Here is a 26,928-nt window from a genome sequence, read left to right on the forward strand (position 1 = left end):
ACATAAGAGGTATAGCAAGAACACATAAAAAATTAAATAATGACATAAGAAAACAAGATAAAATATATCAAATTAAGTGAGCAGACTACCCAAAATGAGATTGCTACTGGCTTGGCTGACATCACGGCAGGGGTAGAACTTGAGCTAAGCTGTGGAGGATAGGAAGGGCATGTACTATGCCATTTAAGCTTTCACTTATTTTTGTGTTTGTTGTTGACAAATGGTATTAATAAACCATTGGGGCAAACACATATTAAGAGATTATATTGGGAAGGAAGAAGAAAGGAAATATCCTAAAAATTTATTACTTACCGAGACAGGTTTCTATAAGGGCAAGGATAGTGCTAAAGAGGAAACCCACAGATAAATGGACCTGGTCCACTAGCATCTAACTACTGAGGCCAGGGACCATATCTGCTTTACTTACATTGTATTCCAATACCCTAAGAGCACTTAGCTGAATGCTCAAAAAATATTTGTTGAAAGAATACATAAATATAACTCCTACCTTTAAGGACTTAACAATTTTTTTAATGGAGAATAAAAAGAGTATGTGGTCCTTTCCCTTCAAGACTCCTAATAAACACGGCACCGATTTCACTTACAGGAAGCCCTCCCTGGGATAATAGAGGCAAGAATGTAAACCTCACACAATAACCATTTTATACAATAAATTATCAAATCCCACCATTTAACCAGTAAACAAATCTGTCATTTGACTCATTGTCTATGCTGATGCATTAGCTAAGAATGAGCCTTTTACTAAAAAAGGATAAATTACTCCACAATGGTAAGCCTAAGAACTCTCTGAAATGTATATTAATTTGCTTCATAATGCCACTGCCTCTTAAGTTAGTTTCCCCTCCAACTGCCTCAACCACAGGCAATTATGTCACAGGCACCAGATCCATGCAGTCCAAATGATAGACAGTCCCCTTAAACCAAATGTATTACCATAGCAACAAAGGGACTACATTGGCCGTTCCCTACCTGCCATGGCCCAATCAATTATTTAACATGCCTATACTACAGTGACACTCTATAAATGATCACGTTCATTAGAAGCAAGAGTCAGCTCTGAGAAAACCACGAATGCCAGACAGTTAAATCGATTACAAACCAAACACACACATCTGATGGTGATGTTAAAGATCACAGTGCAAACGAAAAGAAAACAAAATGTTAATTTTAAACTTCCACTTCAGAATTATATAAGCGTAAAAATCTCCCAGCTCTTATTTCCAAAAAAAAAGGAAAACACATACATTGATTGTATACATATAACACACGCTGTCAGAAGTTACTAAAAAACGGGATGATTAGATGAGAAGATTGGAGAGTCTTAGGATGAAATTCATCTTAAACTCATTTTACGGTTTTGGTTTTGGATTTCGTTCTGTCCCATTTTCTGGCTTCTCATTAGTCAAATAGTCAGGAATGGAAAATCAGATACTGAAGGGAATGTACGGAAGCCAGCTGTGACCGTCCTCTCTCAACCCGGTTAAATCTCCACTGACTTCCCACAGGGAGATTCCCAAACAGGGAACAATGAGACATCTATCTGGTTCCATGAGAAAAGAGATTCTTTCATCAAGGAGAACCAAAGACTGAGTTTAGTCAAAGACTCCTGAAATTCACTCTGGAACCTACCTCAAAATCTTAAGGCTAATACAACTAAAACCAACAATTTTATCTTAAACCATCTCATGAATTTAATGGGCTGGGTTAGAGCGGCTGCTGAGCCCTTGTGTCCACAATGACCTAGGACTAGGATCGGCACTGAAGGCTGGAATCAACCCTGGGCTGGAATGCAAGGTGAATGAATGGCTTTTCGGCTCACTCTGCTGCACTCCTGTCACCTGTAAGAAAGAGGAGGAAAGAGAAAACGGGGGTAGCCCTCTGAAAGATCCTAATTTATTTATAATAGGCTATAGTCTGATAATAAAAGCTTCATACAGACAAAAGTTTCTATATGGTTAAAAATAACTGACGTGGTCCAGAAAGGAAAGCTCTAATTTACCAACAAATTAAAAGGCACATATAAAAGTTTCAAGAACCCATTTTCACACAGAGTTCCTATGATACTGTTCTAGATGTAGCCTTGTCTTTCTGCTTTGCCAAAATCTAGCCTGCCACAAACTGCAACTATCGAACTTGGATTACAGACTACGGAGATGACTTAATAATTTATGAAAACTATCGTTTTCCAGTACAGTGGTCTTTCCATCACATATATTAATTTTTATTATTTTAAACACAAGAAAACCTCTTAAAACATTAGGATGTACAATTATTTCACTATCTACATGGGAGAAAAAAAGCTTTGTGAACATAAAAATATATTAAGTATTCACCTAAAATAAATATTTTCCCCTTAGAATCTATCTTCCCAAAGAAAAGCATCACGGATACTTAAAATGATGTCTAAGGTGGCCTATATACCACAAATTGCTCCTGTAAATGGATGAATTATCAAGTAAAGAAGCTAAGCATTTACAAACACTTCACACAGTGGTATAATTTTATTTATATGCCCACATAAAATAAAAACATGTGCCTTGGGGATCATTTACACAACTAAATGTCTTGCTGATTACCATATAAAAAAGTTTAAGACGGATAACCTCTCGTGTCTGACAGTACACAGGACATGAGTTATGATCTCTGTTCTGTTTCTATAATTGAGTGACTGACTTTAGACATTTGGTCAAATATTTGCCTCTCGTTTCCAGTCACTTGACATGCATGCAAATACATATTTACAATATCTTATGGGATCTGTAGAGAACAAGTTCTAAGAAAGTCTTTCTGAAGCTTTTAGTCTTTGTACTTCTCTAATAACGTTGCTTGACAATAAAAGCAATCCATAAATGACATTTAGAAGCAAAGTGAATTTTCTTTTCCCAGCTGATAAGGACTTCGTGGCTGCTGGTCACAGTCCTCACTCTAACTTCTAGCCAGCCTGTTGCTGGCATTCTCATTTGTCACAGAACTAAAAAATTAGAATATACTATATAAAGCTAAACAATAATGTTATACATGTATGTATTTGCCTTGAATTCTGTTTATAAATTATTCTTACCAATTATAACTTAAAGATTAAACAGAAGTAATATGTAGAACAGTATTGTTTTTGATAGCAAAAAATTATAAATTTCAAAATGTCCAACAATAGCAAAGTGATTCCATATGATTATGGACTTTCATACAACAAATATTAAAAATGGTGTAAGACAAGAGTAGTCAAAGCATATCAATGGAACAGAAGAGAGAGCCCCACAAGTAGACCTCCACATATACAGTCATAATTTTAACAAATGCGCCAAAGCAATCCAAGAGGTAAAGAAAATCTTTTTCAACAAATGGTGCCGGAATAAATGGTTATCTATGTGGAAAACATTAACCTTGACCCCTGCCTCATATCATGCACATAAGCTGACCTGCACTGCAGTATAGACACAAACATAAAAACTAAAACCATAAAGGGAAATACAGACTGTCACCATGACTTGGGGTGGGCAAAGGTTTCTCAGACAAGTCACAGAAAGCAATAAGAAAAATAATAAATATGATTTGTCAAAATTTAGAAATTCTCATTAAAGAGCACATCAAAGACTCAATTAAAAATGAATAGCAAGTCACAGACTAGAGATAAAGATTTAAAAAAAAAAACATATCTGACAAAGGACTGGTACCCAGGTATACAAAGAACTCCAACAACTCCATAAAAAGACAACCCAATTTTTAAAATAGACAAAATATTTAAACAGCCACTTCATGAAAGAAAATATGTAACTGGCCAAAAAGCACATGAAAAGTGCTCAACATCATCAAACTACTACACACCAAGCAGGATGCCCAAAATTTAAAAGAATGACAAAATCAAGGATATAGTGCAACAAGAATTCTCACATATTACCGGTGGAAATGTAAAATACTATAACCACTCTGTAAAAAGGGTTGTCAGTTTCTTATGAAGGTAAATGTACACCTACCTTACGATCAAGACATTCTACTCTTAGGCATTTATCCAAAGGAAAGAGGGGAGGAAAATAATATATGTGGGTGTGTAGGTGCAGGCATGTGTGTCTGTATACACACGCGCGCTCAGATGTATATGCATGCATATGAATGTGTGGAGATATAAAGATATATACACACATGTGTACACACACATACACAAAAAGACTTGTAGATGAATGTTCATACAACTTCATTCGCCACAGCTAAAGAATGGAAATACTCCAGGTGTCTATCAATAGAATAGGGAAACTACAGTATATTCACACAAGGAGATACTACTCCACAGTAAAAAAGGAATGACACTACTGAATCGTACAGCAACCTATATGAATCTTAAAAACAGTATGCTGAGAGAAAGCAGCACCACACACAAAGAGTATATACTGTATGCATCCATTTATATGAAACCCTGAAACAGGCAAAACTAATCTACAGTGGAAAAATTAGAACAATGGTTGTCTCTGGAAGGATGGGGAGTGGGGGGAATACTGACTAGGGAGGGTCACGAGGGAACTTTCCAGGGAAGGAGAGTGTTGTACAATCTAAGTCATGATAGAGTTTGAGCTACAGATGCATGTGTTTGTCAAAATGCAGCAAATATACATTTAGATGTATGCATTTCATTGAGTACAAATTTTTCATTGAAGAATTCTATAAACCAATAATGAATCCTAGTTGATGATAAGCATGTGACGTAGTTATAGGAAATTTCCTGATATTGGCAATTTACTTTGAACTGTATCAAAAAAATTAAGATGAATTAGTGAATAAAGAGAATGATAAGTAAATGGATAGGTAAGTGAGAAAGCCAATATAGAACAATGTTAATAGTAGAATCTAGATGACAGGTATAGGTCTTAACATTCAGATTCCTTCAATTTTTCTACATGTTTGAAATTTTTCATGATAAAAATTTTCACGATAAGATGTTGAAAAACATGGTATGAGAAGTATATTTACTGATATGGAAAGATATTACATCTATTATCTGTAGATATAGGCATAGATAAAGTTAAATACAAAAAGCAGGTTATAAAAGCACATCTATAAAATTGTCACATTTTGGTTTTTTAAAAGGAAAAATATACATAGAAGGGGGTTAAAAGACAACCACAACCAGCACATTTGGTGCATTTAATGACTATATCTTAACTCTGCTTCATAGAGGAACAACACATTATCCATCTGTAAAATAAAGCACTGGCAGTCCCCTGGATTTACCTAGGCCATCTTTATTATAATTTTTAATTGCAAAGCACATATGTATTTCACAGTCTCCAAAGAGTGCTAGCAAAATTAGGGCAGCCTAATGAGGCTTTGTTGGATCAGCCTCAGCTGGGTTTCAAGGTCTCTTTCCACGTGTGTCCAGGCGCCCTGAACGTATCTCTACCACAGCATTTTCACACTGTTTTGCAACTGTATATTTCTCCACTAGATCATAAACTACTCAAAGGCATGAGCTACATCTTGAAGCTCAACTTAGTATCTTCAGAGACTAGTACAATATTTAGCAAGTACGGAACAGTCAATGAATGCTAAAATAATCAATAAATGAACAAGAGCCCAACCAACCCTCAATTCACTCAGATTCCACTAGAACAGAAATTCGATCACTAGGAACTTAACTTTGGATTCACTATGACTGTTACCAGAAAAATCTTTTAGAATGTAAAAAGTCATGAGACAGTAAAATGTTGTCATTAAAACCTGCTACTGGATTGCTAGCTCTTTGAAGGTAAGAGAAAGATCATGTCGTGGCTGGATTCTGACTCTAGCAAGGTCCCTAGGACAGGAGATGGTGAAAAAAATGGGCTCAGGAGAAACCATGTATCAGACAGCTGACGGATTGAGTAAGAGGTTGACGTTAGGGGAAGCTGGGTGAAGGGTATGCGAAGGCTCTTCATTATTTTTGCAGCTTTTCTGTAAATCTCAAATTATTTCCAAATAACAAGTCTTTAAAAATGCTGACAGGATGGGCTCGATATGACGTGGAGCGAGGGGGAGCGAGAGAAGCAGGTGGTGTGCAGGCATACAGAAAGAAAAAGTCCAGCACAGGAGAACGAACCTCTCCATTCGGTTCCCAACCTTATCCGGGAACGGCCATGTTTTAATACTTTCAGGTGTAAGGAAAATATTTGGGCCTCTCAAAAGGTTTCTGCCCAACAAAGATAAATCAATCCTTTGTCCAAACTGATGTTTCCAATCCAGGTCACAACATGTCAAGAGAGAAACATAAAGGAGGGTGAGCAGAAATATCTTTAAATGTATTTCTATCTACACAAAGTATAGGGAGTAACTGCACCAAGTCCAGTACTTTTAAAAAGCACTTCCAGCAGCTCAATGAGAAAGAAATGCAGAATGCACAAACAAGGAGCCCTGGGGTGCAGTGTACCTCATGCTAGGCTTCTATTGGCCACCATTATCCCTTGCCCCAACCACTATTTACTTGTTTGTCAGCCAAAAATGACAACAGAGGTAAATTTCACACAAGAATAAGCTCACAAATGGTGCTCTCAGTCTCCGAGGGCAGAAGTCACATCTGCTAATGTGTTCTGTACCATCCCTGGCTCAGTGCCCCATGAAGGTAAAGAGCTTGATAAATGCTTCTAGTAGTGCCAATGGCCGAAAAGAGTTTGCTTCCCATTAATCCACTCTCCTCAAGCAATATTTATTAAGTGCTCATTTGTACAAGGGTAGCCCCATGCTAAGGACTATTTGTTTTCCTCCCAAAGAATCCCACAGGGAGAAATTTCATCCCTATCCAAAAGGATGGAAAACTGATGTTTTAAGGGTTTCCTGGATTTTTCTTGGGGCATAGCTTTTGGGTAGTTTTTGGGGAAGACTGGCTGGGGAAGGGGAAGTATATAGCTGGCTGGTGGGAAAATGGGCTTTTCCAGCCTTTGAGCTGCCTATTTGCTCTGCTCTGTCTCTGCCAGGGTCCAGTCTCCTGAGAGACTGGCCTTACCTTGTCCCAGGACTCAGTGGGTTCCAATTCCAAAGGGCCGATTTTTGTTTAGCCCAGAATTCTAAGCTTTGTGAAAATAACAGTCACACTCTGATCCTGAGAGCCTTTCTATGCAAGCACACTGCTGAATTTTTGGCATTGATTATAGATCAGTGGTGTGTTGCTGTTCACCTAGAGGGAAAACAATGCAGCCTGTTCTTTCTCACCCCTCATCCTTTCTCCCATAGTGCCAGCCTGGGGCTACACACAGCCACTCACTCACTCTTAGCACTGTGCTCTCATGAGGAGCTTCTTGATGGACCAGATCCCACCCCGAGATAGAATGTTAACAATTCAGAAGCCAGCAACCTAGGGATACAGTGCTGGCTGGTGGTTGGACCTCAGTACACTTAATATGACCACACTACCTAAGAAGGAAGGTCCCCAGAGTCTTCCCTCCTGATTACCGTGGCTACCTTGGTCTTTCCTAGCTCTTAGTTCCCAAGAAGTTGTTCTTTCATTTGTAAGTGTTGTGCCTCTCTGAGACATTCTAAGATTAAATAGAAACTGAGTTACATGAAAGCGCAGAGCCATAGAAAATTGTGCAGTCCTGTTACATAATCCTTACCCTAGCTCCTGAGTTCCATCTCTGTGCCTCCGTCAAACCGTTTCATAAGCCTGCCTGCTGAGTCTCCCTGACTGCTCAGGCTTTCCTATGGCACCTTCTTAGCTTTTGCCTTGAAATGGCCCCTTCAGTTTTCATTCTATAATCTCTGTCTTCTCCTTCTGAATATTTCAGACTGAAATGTCTCAGGAAAGACACTCTTAATTTCAGTACTGCTCCTACTTCCAGGATCAGCAACATTTACCTTCACCGTTTAAATAATATATAACACAATGTCTCTGGTAAGCACTAGCCTATACCATCCTTTTGCAGCTACTGATCACTTTCTGTCCCTGTGTCTCCATATTTCTCAGAGTGACAACTGTGGTTCTCCAAGTGTTTAAATTTATGGGGGGCAGGGAGGAGAGGGAGAACAGTGGGAGCTTTTCTACAGGTCATTATAACTTTGGAAACAAATAATAAAGTATCACAGGTGCCCCTTGTTCATTTAATAGTCCAAAAAGTCATTTCCTACAAAATATGACATGGATCTAAGATCATCTACCATACCACTTAACAATGTATAATGATATGAAAATAAAAATACATTAGATAACTCCTTAATTATCAAATACTAATAAGTGTATATATTGACTGGAAAGAAGTAATAAATGGAGAATTTGGCTTAAAAATAACATATAACATGTTTTAACTTTTTTAAAAAAACTTTTTTCTTATTTTCTAGTGTCTATCTCATGCCTTACTGTCTTTCTTTTAAAAATTAGAGACAGCTTTCACAGCAATGCTTAGTGGTGCAAGTCACTAACCTTAAGCAGTGCTACTTTGGGTAGAAAGTCTCAAGTTGGAAAGAAGTACTTCTTGTTGAAGATTATAAAAGTCTCATTTTTACCTTAAACAATACTGGAATATCATTTTTGATTTCTCTTTTGTAGAGGAGGGCACATTTGTCCTCTCCTGGGTGACAAAAAAGTGGTTTATAGGTAAACTGAAGAAATAATGACCACAGCTCTAAATCTCTTCCTATATTATAGAACTGTTTTCATGTTTTTATGTTTTGGAATTCAGCACTCTATTAAGGTATGGGGTTTTTTGTTTTGTTTCTTTTGTTTTTGTTTTATGTTTTATTTAGTGAAAATACCTCCCTAACTCAGTAAAAAACTCAGTAGAGCCTTGCAGTCACAGTGAATGTTTTATTAACCATCCTGTCAAAAAAAAAAAATCAAACTTCTCTATATACCACTCAGGTCAAAGTCTACCCTCTATTTTCTATAACCCCGTTCAAATTCTACCCTCAAAATATAGGTTATGCCTGCCCCGTTCAAAAATATGACTTATTAATGCAAATGTGCAAGAATCTGAGATCTGATCTTTGGCTTTCTGAGAAAACCATATGGCAAAACACCTTCAAATAAGTCTCACCAAATCTTAGCAGCCTAACAAACTCTTGGATATAGCATAATCTGTCCTATTTTATTAAGAAAGTTTTTCCACCTCTCCACTGATACTATTACACTGTTACATTTTTAGAAGCCCCAAATTATTGAGTGTTAGCTAGCCAAAAAATTTTTGTTTGTGGAGACTCCATTTATTAATAATGGCCTTGAACAATATACAATTTTGTTGTCAGGCCAAAGTTCACGAGGACAACTACAAAAGCTCTATTGTGTGCACACCAGGCACTGCCCAAGTGCAAGGAGAAATGGATCTGAACAGAACTATATCCATTAAAGAAATTGAACCAATAATTAATAACCTTCTAAAACTGAAACATCAGGCCCAGATGGGTTCACTGATGCATTACAGCAAACATTTAAGGAAGAAATTATAACAATTCTCTACAATTTTCCAGAAAACAGAAGCAGAGAGAACACTTCCTAACTTACTCTACTGCTAACATTACCCTAATATTAAAACCAGACGAACACATTATGTGTCTCAAGAACAGAGATGAAAAAATTCTTAACAAAATATTAGCAAATTAAATCTGACAATGTATAAAAACGCCCGTGGTACAGGAGGGTGAGCAACAAGCTTGGCCTCAAAGGGCCTGGGTTTGAGGTACAGTCTATCACACAGTATTTAATAACCTTAAATACTTTACTTTAAAATTGACACCTGCCTACCTATTGTACAGTATTAAAGAAATGAGAAAAAAATGTGCAAAAGCACATCAAATTATATTATTACTCCAAATTCAGAAGCCCTGGTGTAATGAACAGCCACAATGGTGCCCTGAGTGACTAGAGTCCACCACTAAGTCCACCGTGCTGCTTATTAGGGTAGGAGTTACCAAAATCAAAGCTGTACATTTCATCTTGGATGGCTTCAAGTTCACACTGGTATTCATGGCAACAGACTACAGTCCCAAGCCTAAGTAGCCACCTCAAGGACTCACAGGCACCACCAGAAATTGACACAAACTCCCAGGAAAATGACTTAAAGATGACCAAAAGAAATCTAACTATGGGAGGTGAACACACAGTGTAAAATATATATATATATATATATAGTATATATATATATATATATATATATATATAAGAGAATACATATATATATACATGTTAAAGGCAATAGGTGAAACTATTAAATTTCATTAAATAATTAATTTAAAAAAAAAAAAAGACTCAGATCCTGCAGATGGTAGTAGGACATCACATCTCTCAGGCACCAGCTACACGTTCTTGACAACATTGCATCATCCCAGCAGCTGCTGCTATTTTCCACTAAGTGTTCTAGCAGATTGCTTTGCCAGAACCTATTATGTAGCCACCAATATATTTGAAAAAGGGAGACGATACATACAAAAAAAAATTCATTACTCATGAGATATGTCAGTTAATGGCAATTAATCAAATTTTTTTCCCTTTGTGTAGAAAACAAGCCACATAAATAACCACATTGGGATCAATGAAGCATCTGTTTCACACACCAAAAAAAAAACTCAACTGTCAGAATGCTGCTCAGATTTTCTGGTGTGCTTAAAGAAAACCATTTTCAGAGAAAGGTGCTATATTTCTATTTGAAAAAAGAAATCCATAATCTCTTTTCTAAATTTGATTTCTATACCATAACTACATTCTTTTACATATGTATACACACTTATTAACACAGGTGCACTTGATTATAAATATACATATAAAAAATTTAGGCTCATGCCATAAAATTTGAAGATAAAACTTTAAGAATTTCCTTTGGTCTTTTAGGAAAACAAGTATCATTTGGAAATGTTTTTATATGTCTGAATAGCATAACTATACTTATAAAAAGTATCTAATCATCTCAATTCATGTCTACTGAATAAAATAAAGTAAAACTGCCCCCTCCACAAATGGCCCATCTATTCTGTCAACTGACCTAAATTGGAGTGTTTACATTACCCTTATTACTGCTGGTATCACCAATATTCAAATTCCACATATTTTGCTATCTTCTCCAAAACTAAACCCCATAGGGAGCTTCACTTCAATGATCTTCGACAAATCAATATTGGCACAGTGAAAATTATTTAACCAAGTGCCGTTTAAAACAACACCACTGATAGACACCCAGACAGCAGCAGCAGCAGTTTTCACTGCCTCAGCAGATTTAATTTTTTTTAATGGAAGGATTTGATTTAAAGAGAATGGTTGATCTCAATCCAATATAGGAAAGAAAAAAATTTTTCCTATGTCTACTAATTATCAAAGAGTAAATTAGTAGGTTTCACCTACTTCACTGATAGTTGCCTTCTTTTACTGAGTTGTTAGCACATTAAAATGGTCTTTTGGGGGCCTAGAAAAATAAAAAGTGACCACTAAGTCCACCGTGCTGCTTATTAGAAGTCTCTATAGTCTCCTCTCTTTTCTCTGCACAAATTTTAAAGTTTCCCCATATCCTTCTGGACATCTTCTATACTGGCAATTACAAGTCATTAAAAGTCTCTGCTAACGGCCTGATAGTGGTCATAAAGTCTCTATGGGAAGATTCCGCCTGACCATAATCAAAGTCCTATGAACAGTAGCAGGGTCTGTTCTATGACTTTCAACCATCAAAACGAAAGAAGATTTCCAGACCCCCTCCCCCTACCAAAAAAAAGGGGAAAAAATGTTCAAATCTCTGTGGGGAATAAAGAGGAGTGAAGAGATAAGTTCTAATTGGCGTGGACAAGGACTCTGGCTCTTTTGTAACTATCCTTACTTTTTGAAGTCCTGTTAGAACCCTGTCTAAATAACATGTCCAAGGAACATTAGGATGTTAAAGAAAATCAGAGCTGTAGAACAACCTGCACTATCAGCTGGAGTGTCTCGATTGACCAGGCTGGACTTGTACTAGGAAGGTCTGGCTTCATGTAAAAAAGAGAGACATTCAGACCAGTAGGTAAGCCGTGAGATCCAGAGGCTTCTGCCCAGAGAAGGGAGCTTTAGTTAACAGCAAAGCCACATGGATAGAACAAGGGCTAGGGTTCCAGCTCTTAGGAAAGGAGCAGGCGAAAGGGGCTCTGTGACTCAGGTGCACAAGAAGGGTAAAGTCAAGTTATAGCTTTGAACTTTTTTCTCTGACTTTGGCTTTTTTCTCTTGCTGTTCACTCACTAATGAAGATCTCCAACCTCCCAAAATATAGAAACTTCTACCCCAAAATATAAAAACATATTTTCAAACCTTGTATGTACTCACCTTCTCTTCAACCACACCTCTAAATGAGAACCAGGAAAGATACAGTAATCACTTCTATTTTTTGCTTAATAACTATCTAAACTTGTTTTAACAAGTTCCTACATTTGCCTTTTGGCATTTTACTTTGAAGATTGCAAGGTTTCATCTTTTAATGACGATTCCAATAGGTCAAAAAATATTGGGGAGGAAGGGAGGTTGATAATGAAATTCCCCTAAACAGAGTCAACCTTATTTCATTCTTAAGAATACCCAGGGAATAGAGCCAGGGCCAAGCACAGCATGGCCACCCCTATTCAGACTGCCTTCTCTGCCCTTGAAATGTTGTTGAGGTCAATTATCTTTACAACTGGCCTCTTCTAAGTCCTGAAGGCAAATGCTCCTTAGTGCATGTTTGTGCTGGCCAGTCCCCCTTCCCTATAAAACAATGGAACTCCAGAAGGGAAGGGGGCTGCTGCAGAGTCATTTGAAGAGGCAGTTCCTGGATTCATACACGTACCGGACACTATCTCAGCCAGGATTTCTCAACCTCTACACTACTGATATTGTTAAAGAAAAAATATTCTGGCACTTGTTAAATTGGTAAAAAAAGATTTCATTCAGGTGTAAAGACTACTGCAATAGGGGAAAGAGATCAGGCTCAAGTCTGTATACAGCAAAGACAGCTGGGAATTTATACCAAAAAAGCAGAGTGAGGGGGTCAGTACATGGAAAATTACTAAGACGAGACATCAAGGGTAGGCGGATTCTTACTAAAATGATCTAATAAGATTTTTACTAAACATAGACCAGGGTGATCAGATATCAAGGGTGGGAGATAAAGAATTTGATCAGATATCAAGGGTGATCGGATATAAGGGGTGTGGAGGGTGGGGGACTTTCTTTATACTGACTCAACAGAATTGTTGCTAAAATTAGGCTAGGCAGCCCAAACACAGGATGGGGGCCTGGTCGAGAAGGATTGAAGGAGCCTAACTAAAGTTTGGGCAAGAAAGTCTTCATTAGCATTTTGAACCAGTTAGTTCTCTGTCTTGCGGGGCCATTCTGTGCACTGTAGGGTGCTCAGCAGCATTTCTGGCTTCCATCCACACTGATTACCAGTAGCATCTCTAACTCACCTCCCTAATGTGACAATCGAGAATGTTTCGAGACAGGGCCAAATGTCCCCTGGGGGTAAAATTTCCCCTAGTTGAAAATCCCTGCTTTAGACCAAGGGTTGGCAAACTTTTTTCTGTAAAAGCCAGTTAGTAACTATTTTAGGCTTTGTAGGGAACATTGATGTTACACAAGGTCTTCTTTGTCTTTTTTTTTTCCCTCAATCATTTAGAAATATATAAACTATTCTTATCTGGTAAAACATAAAAAACAGGCAGCAGGCCAGATATGGTCTATGAGCCCTTGTTTGCCAAACTCCACTTTAGACTAAATACCATTTTTTAAATAGATATAGACAGTATACAGATATTTAACAGAATACAGATTTACTTAAAACTATGATTAGGGTCTTAGTAACTTTCTACCAATAGTATTACCAACAGGGAACGGAATTTGAGGCAGAATCTTGCAGCAGTCCACAGTGTTTTTTACATTAGAAAAGTATGCTCATTCTTAATAGCCTAGGGAAAACCTGCTCTCTCCCCTCTAAACATAACCCAAACCTTGCATTCCCAACCTAAATCTCAAAATCCCCAGCTATATATTGTTGATGTAGGGGTTTGCTTTTGTTTTTTCACTGACACTATTCTGGTTTATGTTTAACATGTTGTTCATACTCTTTCTTCTTATCTAACATTCTGGAATACATCTCTAAAATTAATCTATTCCTGGCTACAGAATCTGTGAATATAAAATAGGTCACTGGGACACCTTATCTTGCTGAGGGTCAGTTATGTGAATCCATATGCTACAAGTCCTCTCGGCTTTTGCCTCTAGAAACAAATACGTATTAATATATTAACAGGAATGCCCTGGAAATGAAGACATGCTAAAAATGACCCCAGAAGTACATAAAGGTTATACCACAGTACGGCTACTGAATAGGAGAATTTAAGTTCTGCAGTGCTTTCGTTTTTCATAGCTACAGCAAATGCCGCTAGGGAAAAAAAATTACTAGTCTAAATTGCCGGGAAAAATGGAGAAAATATCTCTAAACAAATGCAGGAAAACATGTCAAATACATAAATTACAAATCCTATAGGATATATCTGCCATGTGCTTATTCCTCTTTGATTAAAATATCAATATTAAAATTTCACCTTTGATGCTGAGACCCTGAAGAGTAAAGCAGCAGCTGATGACAAAAATAGAAGGCATATTCTTTATCTTCAACTGAATTCATTTTAAGTCATAAAAACAATATATAGTCATTGAAAAAATATATATAATTTATAGTAACAAATTACTCAAAGCACCACCAAAAGATATAAACTCTTTGTAAAGCTTTACTATCTTTCTTTCTACCCTTTTTTAACACTTTCTAATAATTTCATAAATTTTTAAAAATCAGAAACATAAAAAATGTGTGTGTACACATTTGGCAAAAGATTTGGCAAAGATACCAACAAGGGATGTGTATCTTTGATCTCTTCTGTTCTTCTATAAATCATAACAACACAGAAATCCAAACAAAATTATGTACAAATGTACTAAGTCATTCATCGAAGAACATTCCTAATTGTGAAAAACTGGAACAAGCTGTATTCAATAATAAGGATTAAATATATATATATTTATATATTTATATATATATATGGATATCCATATAGTGGAATGAAGAACAACTAATAAAATTGGAATTTTTGGGGGGAGGTGGGATTTAATGGCAAGATTAAATCTTGATTCCTGCCCCCTCCATTTAATACTATATCCTGAGCATTTTTCCAAGTTATTAAATTCTCCAAAAAGTCTAATGCATAGAATTTAGATTTTAGATTTATAGAAGATTGAATGGAAGGAGATTAAAGATAAAGATTCCTTTTTTCTTGGTATCTATTGTCAAATCTTTTGTCAAATGTTCTAGCAATTTATACTCCCACCAGCAGATTCTGGAGACATGTTAGTGAGACTTTAAGAAGATATATTCTTAAATCAACAAGCACAAATATTCCTTCCTCCCAAAAAATAATAAAGAATCATAAAAACAATCATTTAGATTTTTTAGATGCCTGTTATTAAATCGAAAATATACAAACAATGGGTAATTTTATATAGAGTGACTAGAGACAAAAAATGATAAGACTCCCTTCAAATCCACTATATTTATTTATTTATTTTAAAAAGTACTGACACACTGATCTGCAAATTTACTAAAACTGTCTATGATCAATTAAGAGGAAATCATCCTAATATGTTGAGACTTCTAATTACCACTCAGTATCCATTCTCCCATTCCTTATTAACAGAACCCCAATTTTGTACCAAGAAGCAAAGAACTAAGGCAAACAAAATTATCTCCAAGCCTCCAAAATTATCTACAAGCCTCCGCTGTAGCCAGAAGTAAGACCATGATGTCGTCTGGTCAATGAGTATGAGAAGAAATCTCTGGAAGGCCTTTCAGGAAAGCCCCTAGGAGCAGGGGGCGGTGGGGGCACATGCGGGTGATTAGACTTCTGGGCATCATCTTGACATAAGAATATGGGGACAGGGATCAGGCCCAGGAGAGCAGAGCAGAAAGATAGAGAGAACTTGGCTCCTTAGTAATCAAGGAACCACTCTACTAAACCTAGATAACCTGGTTCCAGACTTAGATAATGAGGAAATAAAAATAACCCTCTCATTTGTTTAAGCCATTGATTCTGGTAGTTACTTATGGGTGAACCTAACCTTAACAAATACGTCTATCCCCTGCTAGAGTTATTTCACAAAGATAAGCAGTGGGTAAAATTGGCAGAAATCAATTAGCTCACTTTAATACTCATTTAATTTTCCATACAATCAATATCTATTCAACACTTATGCTAGGCGAAACAGAGAACTAAATAAGACGTAACTTACAGTTTAAAAGAAGCAACTGAACAATGAAAATAAAGTATGATGAGTCATACAGTAGGGAAAGAATACATGCTATGGCAGCGCACAAAAAAAAAGCATTTAACCCAGACTGTTGGAAGGTAAATGAGATCAGAGAAGACTTTCCAGGTAATATGAAATTTGAGACCTGCAAATGGAAATGGCAGTGTTAGCCAGGCCAAAAGAGTAGTGAGGGAAGAATATCCCAGAAAGAAGGAAGAGCATATGCAAAGGCCCAGAGGATGGAGAGAGAACATGACCCACTGTAGGCAGTGCAAGTAGTTTACTACGGCTGAAGCACAGCATTGGAATGGGAGTGAGAAGAGCACTCTTCTTGGCAATCTCTCTCTGCCCAGACTAGACTTAGATTTTTTAATTGTTCTTTTATTAAAATAAGTAAAAATTAAGGACCAAAAAATGCAAAAACTAACCAAAAGATACCAGTTTTATTTCCTAAGCCTCAAAATGTCAGGTACCACCTGTACTCTCCCAGCTCTCTGTCTCATGGTGAGATCTTTCAAATGTCTAAACTATCTTGTTCCTCGAATTTGGTGGGGCTTGCTCAATAGTGAAGTGGATAATGGAGGGTTTGCCCAACCCTAGATGACTGATCATGGAGGGGTGAGGCTGATGAATGCAGAGAAGTGTCATGATCAGATTTACTACTAGGAAGAATAATTCTCTGGCAAAAATATAAAGAAATAGATGAAAAGAGGACACTAATAATAAGTGGGGACAAGAGATAATGAAGGCCTGGACCAGAATGCTTACGACGGAATGCAGGTAAGTCTAAGTGTGCTTTTAAGAGAGATTTAGAAAGTGAGCTCAAGAGGACTGACTAGATATGCAGGGCGAAGAGGGCAAAGTAAAGGGTAATCCTAGGTTTCTGGCTTAGGCTACTGAGAAGGGAAGGTGCCAGAGCACAGTAATTAAGACGACATGCTCTGGGAGTCAGTCCATCTTCACCAACTAAGAGTTCTGTGACACTGGGAAACTTACTTAAACTCCATGTATTTCAGTTTCTACAGCTGTATAATGAGAATAATAGAATCAATCTCAAAGGATTTTGTGAGGAGTTACAAGAAAGTTCTTAGAACAGCACCTGACACATAGGAATTACCAGATAAGTGTTAGCTACATAAAAGGTGACAACTTAGGCCACTCTCGAAAACATCAACATTCAAGCGATGGACAAATGAAAAAAGACTGAGAAGGAGAAGCCAATGTGATGAAGAAAACTCACAAAAAATAATTCTAATAAGGTTGTACCATAAAAATTCAAGAAATAAACAAAAATGAGAATGACAGTGAGAAGAGGGAAATATATCATGCGTAGGGAACAAAGAGATTGGAAATAAAAGACAGGGACAAAAAGATCTCAATAAAAAATAGTGTTCCCGAAGAACCAGGGCTTAAAGTTTTCTACTGATTTTTATAAATTACCTAGAAGAACCACATTATGATATCTCTTAAGTTTATAAGCGTCAGAAAGCTCTTTTAGTAAGCAAACTGCTTTACCAATGAGGACATGCCTCAAGAAACTCTCATATCGTAATCTCAGTAGGCAAGAAAGAATCATATTATTCAAGGAAAGAAATCAGGACATAATGGCTTCGGTGAGAAATAATACAAACTGTATTTTGCAAATAAAATTCTGGACCCAAGCCTTCAGTTGCTGAATTTAAAAAAAAAAAAAAAAGCCATTTTAAATCATATCACTTTGGGGGTTGAAGGAAACTTAAGAGACATCCACCAGTTCAGATCACAGATAGATGATTTTGAAGAACTTGTTGAAAAGCAGATAACTGAGTCATCCAAGACCTACTGAATCAGAATCTCAGGGTATAAGGTTAAGAAAAATTTACTGCTTTATGAAATTTTTGAAATAAGCTCACCAGGTAATTCACGTGCACATGAACGTTTGAGAAGCCCTAATCTATTTGCACAGGAGACCAAGGGCTAGAGAAAACGAATGACTTGGACAATGGTACACAGCTAATGACAGTGTCCAGAGCAGTTCTCAAACCTCAACATTCATCAGAACCAACTAGAGGGTTTGTTAAATACAAATTTCTGGGCTCTACTCTCAGAGTTTCTGATTCAAGAATTTACATTTCTATCGAGTGCCCAGGTGAGGCTGCTGCTGCTGCTCATCTAGGGACCACACTTTGAGAACCATTGTTCTCTACTAAAGTCATCAGAGAATCTTCTTTGAGTACATCAACTCAGAGCAGCCCTGTGCCCTTAAAGACCAAGAAAGGCAGAGCATTCCGAGAATGATATTGAAAATGAAATAGAAAACATGACCAGACATAAATTATATACATTTGTTCTAAGCCATTTTGGTCAATTAGGAGACACATACAGAGCTGGAAAAGATCCAAACTAAGCTAGAATGAAGTTATAGGGGTCACAGAACATGTGAAGAGACAAAAATGACTGAATAAATAAAAAGACTAAATTCACAAAAGAAAGTAGAGAGATAATTTTAAAATTTATAAAATTGTGAAGAGATACATGCAGAATAAACAAATTTCAGAATGATAGCGTTAAGTAGCTGGTTCGATTATTTGACTGTAAGAAGTCATTTTTAGGTATCTTTTTGTGTTTTTACTTAAAAAGAATCTAGTCCAAGACCAATCTTGAGACTAGATTTTTATTCAAAATCATTTTGAAAATGGTTTCCCACTGGTTCCACACAAAACCAGAGAGACCACAGAGAAACATTCCTCACTCGCCACCCCAATTTTGCATGACTCAGACACGCCGGTATTGCACGAGAATGGACAGCATTCTAAGGCTGCTTAACTGCTACTCTTTTCTCATAGAGATAGCTCTTAAACCTGAAATACTCTATTCAAATCTGTAATTCTCTCAACATCTCATAATATCTGTACTTGCCTCCATCTACCTGCTATTCGTCTCACTGTTGTGAGAACACATCCATAATTCCCTAACAGATGGATTCCATTGACAGCATCGCCACAGGACTGTCATACACATTTTACTCCATATTGTCCTCAACCCTTTCAAACTCATTTTCTACTTGTGGTCCTTGCTGTGCTACCTTTAGTATCCGTTATTATTTCCATCAAAGAAAGTAATACCCCCAGGTATTAGATCCTTTCATTATCCATGTTACTCCTATACCCACCTAAGCACACTCTATCCTCTATGTGTGATTGCCCAGGCTTTCATCTTAGGTACCATATTTGCTTTTGCACCTTTCAACCCCATCCCCAACAACCTCCTTCTCCCCAAAATAACCACACTTCTAAGGGCATAATACTTTGTTTTTGACCTTTTCAGAATCAGTGTAAGTATCACTGTATCAACACACAAACTACTTTTTAGAGCTAAGTGGCAAAAGCAGGTGTCAAGTAACTTCTGCTATGCAGGCAGGTGAATGATTCAAGCTGGCTAGAGATTTTCCCAGGATTTATTTATCTGGCTATTCTTTATTACAAGAATGTCGATTCTGCTTATGGCCTTGAAACTAAAGCTTCCTAAAACATTAGAGGATCTCTCATTTGCCAAGGTTAACTGGGAAAAGTCTTGTAACAGGACTTACACACACACACCTGAAGACCAAAACTCCAAGTCTGCCATTATCAAATCCCAAATATAAAAAGTCACTGCCCACCAAATAACTAACATAAAACTTTAAAAAAAGGCTCCATGCTTACCAATAATTATTAAATCTTAGTTTAAGGTGAGCTTCGAATCTATGTAATACTCTCTAGTTTCTGAAATATATTCTCAATTAGAAACAGCGGATGTTATAAGAATTCTTACATAGACACAACAGCCATTTATGACTGTCTGCTTTTCTTTTCCTTACCCTAAACTGTCTTTAAAAGTATAAACTTCTCTTCAACAAATAGTTTTGGGAAAACTGGATATCTACATGCAAAGGAATAAATTTGGACCCTTCCATTACACCATATCCAAATATTAACACAAAATAGATCAAAAACCTAAACTTAAGAGTTAAAACTATAAAACTCTTAGAGGAAAACATGGAGGGAAAGCTTCAAAACTGGATTTGGCAATGATTTCTTGGATATGACACAAAAAGCATAGACAACAAAAGTGAAAACAAATTGAATGACATCAAAATTTAAAACTTCTATGCATCAAAGGACATATCATAACACAATGAAAAAGCAAACTACGGAATGGAAGACAATATTTGCAAATTATAAATCTTATAAAGGGTTAATATCCAGAATATATAAACAACACCTACAAACTCAACAACAAAAAGACAAATGACCCAGTTAAAAAAATTGGCAAAAGACTTGACTAGACACTTCTCCAAAGAAGAATATACAAATGGACAAAAAGCATATGAAGAGATGTTTAATATCACGAATCATTAGAGAAATGCAAATCAAAACCACAATGAGATATATCACATCCATTAGGATGGCTACTATCAAGTAAAGATGTGAAGATGAGAAGAACCTAGAACTCCTGTGGACTATAAGTGGGAATGTAAAAGGATGTAGCCACTGTGGAAAACAGTATGGTGGTTCTTCAAAAAATTAGAAGTAGAATTAACATATGATCCAGTAATCCCACTTCTAGATATATAGCCAAAAGAGGTGAAAGCAGGAACTCAAACAGATATTTATACATCCATGTAGAGCAGCATTATTCACAATAGCCAAAAGGTGGAAGCAAATTTCATCACTGATGCAATAGATAAATAAAAACGTGTGTGTGTGTGTGTGTGTGTGTGGTGTGTGTGTGTTAAATATATAGTTGCTGCCAGCGCTACGGTCATTGCTGCTGCTGTATATGTATATATGTGTGTATACATATATGTATATGTATGTGTATATGAACAATGTGGAATTATTCCGCCTTAAAAGGGAAGCAAATTCTGACACATGCTACAACATGAATGACCCTGAAGACATTATTCTAAGTGAAATAAACCAGTCACAAAAGGACAAATACTGTGTGGTTCCACTTATATGTGGTGTCTAGAAGAGTTAATTCATAGAGATGAGGTAGAATAGTGCTTGCCAGGGCTGGGGGAGGAGTAAAGGAGGAGCTGTTCTCAGTGTGTACAGAGAGGCAGGTTTGCAAGATGGAAGCATTCTGGAGATTGGGTGCACAACAATATAAACTATACACTTAAAAATGGTTAAAATGGTAAATTTTATGTTAGGGATATTTTAACACAATTTTTAAGAAGTACAAACTTAATGGAATATTTCATACCAATAAGTTAAATTATTTTAATAAAGAAACAAGCATCTGAAGTTAATAGCCTTAACTTATAAATCTATTGTTATATTTTTGTTTTACACAAAGTAGATTATCTCTCAATATTAACATGCACAGAATGGTAGTATCGTATTGTAAGTATCTTTTAAAGTAAAGGTATAATTTGTAGGACTGAAATATCTAAAACATAACACTTTATACACAATGCTTATATTCTATATAATTAATCAATTTAGAGAACTGAATGTACCTAGTAATGAAATAACTTCATAGCAAAGCATACTGCTTCATGTCATGTTAATACTTCCTTTCTTTTGAAGGTTTCAAACAGCTTCACAAATGTCAGAGCACTAGAAAGAAAGCATTTCATCTGTCTGAACCAAAAATTACACAGCTAAATCTTCATAACAATGTTTACTTAAAATGCTGGGCTACAGGCTAAGTGTAATGTAGCATAGATTCCAGGGGCCTCCAATACCTACCTACCCCATTACTCTTCACCCTCAATTTGAAAATACCTGAAGTACAACTTACTAACAAATCTGAAGAGTAGATATTTCATAAAATTTAGCATTTGACATCTAGATGTCAAAAACAGATTTACCTATTTGCCTCCAGGGAAAAATGTATACATATTTAATTTAGACATAAAGTTCAAAGTATAGTTTTATTCAATTATATTCTTAATTTGATCAAATAATACGCTACTTGAGAACAGAACCCTGTGTCAAAATAGTATACTAAAAAATATTGGCATTGTTTTATCTAAAGTAAAAATCAAGGAAATAACTACGCAATACCTTTTACTAAAAGAATGCAAAGGTTAGGTAGAGGTAAGTCTTACTGCACTGAAGGTGTCAATCACTGTTGGTCCTTGTAAAAGATGGATTTCTACTGCCTCCTACCATTCTGATTCTGATTGTGACACACCATATTGGGGCCTGGTAATTTGAAATTTTAATGTGCAGTTTTAACAAGCACTCTAATAACACTCTGAGAAATAAATGCAAAACACACCACCAGTAAGATACAAATTACAAAAATCTTAGAGATAAACCTTATAAGTTTAGATCTCATCTTATTTAACCTGATTAATAAGTTTAGATCTCATCTTATTTACTCTTTCTATAATACCGACTGACTAATCAATTGATTGATTTTAATAAGAATTCCAACACTTACATAGTCAAATAAATAAAATGTTTCTCTGTAAGCTATGAAGCCAAGCCTAATCACTTATTTTAATAATACTACCATTGTTTAAAACTTAGTCACCTCTTTTTAGAATTAACTTTCAATACAGCATATGAGCCTTCAACATATATTCAAATTACAAAAGGAAAAATGGATTTCACTATGTTATTGCTTCTTCTGGTTCTTTATCAAAATTAGAGCTCCCCAGATTCATCATCCTAGTTTCAATGAGTTCAGACTACTTCCCAAAAACACCCTCACAGGACTGAGATTTGCCACCACAGAAAACAGGATGTTTAAAAGAAAGATTAAGATGCAGGAAAAATTTTTGATGTTTTGAGTAGAGGACAAGAGTATATCTGCTCAAAAAGACTTGTTTTGAACAAGATAATGTTCACTTGGATAAGTAAGTTCAACTAAGCTTTTTTCAAAGTATATTATTGAACATTACTGGACACATATCAATAGTAATAAGAAAAGAAGACGTTACCTATGAATGACGCTCTTCAATAGCCTCGTGCTGGGCTGTTTTTGCTCACTTTACTCTTTCAGAGAGGCAGAAAAAATTTCTCCCACACTTGGCACTGCTGGAAACTCCAGGAAGACTTTCAAAATCTATAGAAGGGAATAAAAAACACCCCACAATCATTAATAAACTGCAAAAACACAATCTAAGTTTCACTATTTTTAACCTCCTCCCATTTACTACCCGTTGTGCACTGAATGTATTTCTCCTCAGACTGCACTTATCTTTATCATTAAAAAAAAAATTATAAGCAAAAAGTAGCTCTTTATTCAGAAATCTGAATGCTAGCCAAAAATGAGAGACTCCCGCTGGGTAGCAGAAGGAGGATTCTTCCATCTTCCAAGAGATGTTAAGTAATTATATACTTCTTTTACAAGAGAGAAAAAAAATGTGAAACTAAATAAGTCCATATTCATGCATCAGCAGCATCATTTTAAGTTAATGAAAATAAAATATAAGATAGCAAAGAGAGGACCACAGCAACTTTCTAAAAACATACAATACTCCCAAAATAGTCCCAGGTACCTCTGACCTATCTAGACATTGACAGCTGAAATTCAGTTTTTGCCATTCCATGGGCAAAGTTTACTTAGGTCTTAGACGTACATCTCATATCATCAGGCCTAACTGGGAAGACAAGTTTCGCAACACAAATACATGGCTTAATCCCTACTGAGCAAGCAGAAAAACATGAGTTTAAAGAAGGTTGGGAAACTATCCTACCTGAGAGAAATACAGAGAACAACACCTAGAGGTGTCCAGGACTGCATAGCAAAAAAAAGACTATCCCTGAACACAGATACGAAAGGCCAAAGCTAATGGAAATGCTAAACACAACCACAAGAAGCCGATATTCAATGTAAAAACGGGGAAACCAGAGAAAATTTCCAAAAAATAAGTTTTTTAAAAAAGAAAATAAATACTATACTTTAAATTTAAAGCATGGAAATCATTTAAATGTCCCATAACTGGAGGAAAGTTAAGTAAATTTAATATGACATAATTTACTCAACCACAATTTTGTCAGCCATCAAAAATTTTGTTTATAATACAATGGGGAAAATGCCAATTATATAAAAAGAAAAGAGTATAATGTTGTAATTACATAAGATCACAACTATTTATGTAAAAGCAAGAAACAAGATGCAACTTGTTCTGAAATAGTTATAGTATTAGGTAAAATATTTCTCCCTCTTCAGACGGGTGAAGGTCAGCAACTCAAGTCAGAGCCTAGTATAATGAACACATCTTTTCGAAATCTCTGTATAAGGATTTCCCAAGCCCCAAAGGAGGAGCCACTCATAAATGTAATTATTTTTCTGCAATAGTCCAACATATTAAAAGATGGCTCCCTAAAAAGTGACTATAAGAGGTTTTGAACATGTGTTTTTGACCTATAGATGCCTTACGAGGCTTGGAATGTAATACCTTTTCTTTTAATAAATGTTTCATGAATGGGAAAAATGGGGAGAACCTTGATATGACCTAAATCTTCAAAACTAGACACAGTAGTGGTAGTGACCAGACATAAAAAGAGCACGGTGCATGAAAAGTAAAGGATAACATTTCATACTCAAATAAACAAATTCTTCATATTAAAATTTCTTCGGTACCTTCAAATGTGCCTTCTTCACTCTAATCAATTAATCATTCATTAAATGCCTGGGGCCTTGCAGTATATAATTCATAATCAAATCTCTGGGCATTTAATCGAAGTTTAACCAGTAACAGAATTCTACTTCTTCCATAATCCCACATGAACAATTTTATGATCAAGTGCTGGAGAGATACAAGCTCTTCTACTGCCTCCAAAGAATTACAGATTGCTTCCAGATGCTTTTCTGGCGATTTCAAGTCTCTCCTCATTCTATGACTCCTGAATTGTGGAATGGCCTCTCTAATCAATGAGAAATACCTCTCCCATCTTAGTGTCATTATCATACATCCTCCCCTTACACTGTGTTTTTAGGGACTCACGCACGTATGCTTTTGCTTAGGTAATAAGGCATCACTGTGTATCACTAAGGGCTTTACTGGGAGCCACTCATATTTTACCACCATGATTCTGTCAGCAGCCACACTCAGCAACTTCAAAGGAAGCCGAGTCCTTTGACAGTAATGCACAGAATGACATCGAAAGCAAGGTTAAACGGAACTCAAGTATATAGAAAGGACTTTCTTAAAATTCACTGGGTCTTGATAATTCTCTTGGTTGTCATCTCATTTAAAAACAATATATGTCTCCTGCTAAAAAGGCAGGGCGGGGGATTTGGCAGTTAACAATTTAGTAACACTCAATCTCTCTCCAGGCAAGTGCTTTTCTTCTAACAAAACATTCTACTTCCCATAATAAAATCAAACCCAGGCTCACAATCCTTCCATATAATAGCTGTGTCCCAGCCCTAACTTCAGTGGAGGAACAAAATGTAAAGCTCATCTCCAGATGGCATAAATTCAGTGAATTTAGACCTCTATTGTGCTGAGTTCAGAAATTCCCTAATAGATGGGGAGAGCACAAAAGGCACAACAAAACCACCAAATGAACACGGAGCAGCAGGATGATAATATCTACATCATGGATTTCTCCCTATATCAGTAAAACAAATGCAGGACGTGTGGATTTATCCATAGCACTATATTAATTGACTTATGTTATAATCAAGTGCTTTCCTATAAGGTAATTAACAAATCAATCAATGAAGACAGAAGTCTCGAACAATTCAATGTGCTCAAATACATGGAGTTGACTATAAGCAAATTGAGTAATTTCATTCTCCAAAGGAACCAAACTGAGACACAAGGTTATAATCTCATGTGGAAACTGGCAGAGTAGAACAAAATATTCTATGTAGGCCCACAATCATCACTGGTACCATTAAGCATATTAATAGTAACTCTGAGTTTTAAAATAGATGGGCCTAAAACCAATTCCTGAATTTTACAGATGACAAAATTGAAGCAGAAGGAGGCTAAGTGACCTTTTCAAAATTAAGTAGCTGATAAATGGTAAAGACAGAGTAGAATCTTTATCTTCTAACCCACAGTAATGCTCTCCTCCACAATAAGTTCACAAGTCCTCAGCCATCTATCTAGTAAGTTGATTTTATTCCTCCCTCTGAAAAGCAAAACTTTTAAAGCTTCGAGAAAAGTTGAATTAAATGAACCTTCATACTTCAATTTCCATTCAATCAATCCCTGAGATTTTTATATTAATTATATAGAATTTTCTTCTTTACCCAAGAAACCCAGCGTAATTTGGATGACTTTGGGGGAGTCTCAACCACAAGGCAAATTAGTGAGTTGCAGCATTTCACAGAAGATGAAAAGCAGGCACAAAGAGAGATTACAGGCATCTTAGAAATAAATCAAGAATACTGATTTATTAAAATGAATGAAGGTGATATTTCCCAATATGACAACTACTTGCAAAACATTTCTTAAAGAAAAAATGTGTAGTGTTCAATGCTTTTTAAGGTTCTGTATTCAAATAAACTTGGCAAATGCTGTATTCTAAATATCCCTCTTGAATATTTACAAAGCACATTATGTGCATAAGGCTCCGAGAAGGCCTACAGGACAGAAATCTGCTTAGTTTTGTTTAATCCAATATTTACCAATCTTATTTGACACCTTTGGTTTGCAGAGCTTGTATGAACATCCTTCAAGAACCATTTGCTATTATATGTTGAGGATTTTTTTAAATCAATAATCAATATT

General features: G+C 36.2%; 1 protein-coding gene across 12 annotated transcripts in view; it reads right to left on the minus strand.

Annotated features, from left to right (window-relative positions):
• The window catches only part of FHIP1A (FHF complex subunit HOOK interacting protein 1A), a 208,576-nt gene that overhangs the window by 135,625 nt on the left and 46,023 nt on the right, over positions 1 to 26,928 (minus strand). For 10 of the 12 annotated variants that reach the window (XM_039875970.1, XM_039875962.1, XM_039875966.1 and 7 more), the window contains one exon: positions 23,176 to 23,300. The gene's annotated coding sequence lies outside the window, so the exon portion shown is untranslated. Of the gene's footprint in view, positions 1 to 6,108; positions 6,214 to 6,988; positions 7,160 to 23,175; positions 23,301 to 26,928 lie in introns of those variants that run through there. The other 2 variants (XM_039875965.1, XM_039875963.1) reach the window with 2 other exon arrangements.

Source organism: Pteropus medius, unplaced genomic scaffold (genome assembly GCF_902729225.1).
Source record: "Pteropus medius unplaced genomic scaffold, Ma_sr-lr_union100, whole genome shotgun sequence".
In the NCBI taxonomy this organism is placed as follows: domain Eukaryota; kingdom Metazoa; phylum Chordata; class Mammalia; order Chiroptera; family Pteropodidae; genus Pteropus; species Pteropus medius.